The 1,715-nt window shown below is 36.6% G+C and overlaps 1 non-coding gene across 1 annotated transcript; it reads right to left on the bottom strand.

The window, feature by feature from the left end:
* Positions 1–1,641: 1,641 nt before the first annotated feature.
* Trnan-guu lies at positions 1,642–1,715 on the bottom strand. The gene has a single exon. It is a non-coding gene; the product is annotated as a tRNA-Asn (tRNA).

Consider the following 1,715-nt stretch of genomic DNA (forward strand, 5'->3'; position numbering starts at 1 on the left):
ATTCCACGCCCTCCAAGTTCTTCAGCTCTCAAGAAGGACCTTTGATTGCTTAGTTGAAGATTATTTACGTGGCTGGCATAGAAAACTCGTACCTGTTTTCCTAGTGCAATTTGCAGGTGGCAATGGTGGGGAATATGGAAATGGTACAATGTCAGGCAATGTTCCATTTCCCTATTCCCCACAAATTACTTACTGCCAGGGCCATTTGAAGCCTAGAAGACTTTTTGCCTCGCCAATCTGTTCTGTCTTGCGCGTCTTCTTCCGTGATGTTGAAAGGAAAATACGCGTGTAGTATCGCATAGCGCACCCTGTAGATAAAATTTCATAGTAATTAAGTAGGTTCCAGTTTCATAACGGAAGGATGGCACGAGAGAGAGGAGGGAAATGTTGAATTTTAGAAACAGAGAGATAACAAAAAATTAAATAAATGAGACCGGTACGGGCTGAAAATATTATCCCCATTGTCCATACATATGTACCTAACGTTGGAAACTTATTGTATTCCGTCCATTAGTGAACATTCCCCAAACCTTCCCCTAGCTGATAGTAATCACTTATTTATAATGACATTCTATTCTAATTATTTACTTGTAAAGAGACGTAGAAAGAACACAAGGTACTACCTATTATAGGTAATAACTATAAAACAATTCTTATTTATTTCCAATGCTGCAATAATGGAATGAACTGAACTCAAGATTTAATAGGTGAGGTACACTTACCCTATTCAGTAATTTTACAGGGTCAGAATTGCCCATACACATAATACCAATAATGCGGTCGTCGAGGTAAGTCATTTACTCTATACGAGTATGTTTTCGTAGGTACCTATCTGGTAATACCTACCTGGGTAGGTGTAGGTAAGTAATATAATTTATTTTATTGTATGTATGTAGTATGTACCTAATTATTTACAGGATTTTAGCTTTTTAGCTAAGGTACTCAGGTCATAAATCTTCCTAATTATAAGTACCAATCTACCAAATAGATCAATATGTATAGGTTAGTAGGTACCTAATATGCCTACGTAAAGAGCCGTACACACAACTTACTATTGGTAAGTATGTTAGGCTGAGTGCTGATGTAATGTAAACAGCTTATAGGTACCTACCTTCTTATAAGTAGGCATATTTAAGTATACCTACTTACACTATTATACGCTCTGAATATTTATCTAAATCAGTTGCTCCATTTCAAATGATTCAAAATCATTGATACACATATGTAGGTAGTTCACCTGTGTAGGTATAGTTAATAGGTAATATCTAAGTTGTGTACATAAATAGAACTTACGGTCAATATGTGTGCGGTTAAAGGGCTATGATTATTTTACGGAGTCGCGTCGCATAGCGTACGACATTTTCCTATGTGATTCATCATATACGAATAATTATTATAAGTTAAACCACATGTGCCTGATACGTATATAGTTACAATTTTTATCGTCTTTAAAGTCGCTTTTAAAATCTGATATCAACAGGTCTAAAAGATATGGTTGATGTTGAAATGATTCGGACAAAGTATTCCAGCTTCCGAGATAAATAAAATGAAAGAAAAAAGTTCCAACGCTTGTTCGAAACTAAAATTAGTCCCTGCAAAAAATTGATGAGTTCAAAGAAAAAGAACGAATTGCAAAAAATTCGCCCCCGGGTGGGCTCGAACCACCAACCTTTCGGTTAACAGCCGAACGCGCTAGCCAATTGCGCCACGGAGGC

Source organism: Diaphorina citri, unplaced genomic scaffold (assembly GCF_000475195.1).
Source record: "Diaphorina citri unplaced genomic scaffold, Diaci psyllid genome assembly version 1.1 scaffold331, whole genome shotgun sequence".
NCBI classification, from domain to species: domain Eukaryota; kingdom Metazoa; phylum Arthropoda; class Insecta; order Hemiptera; family Psyllidae; genus Diaphorina; species Diaphorina citri.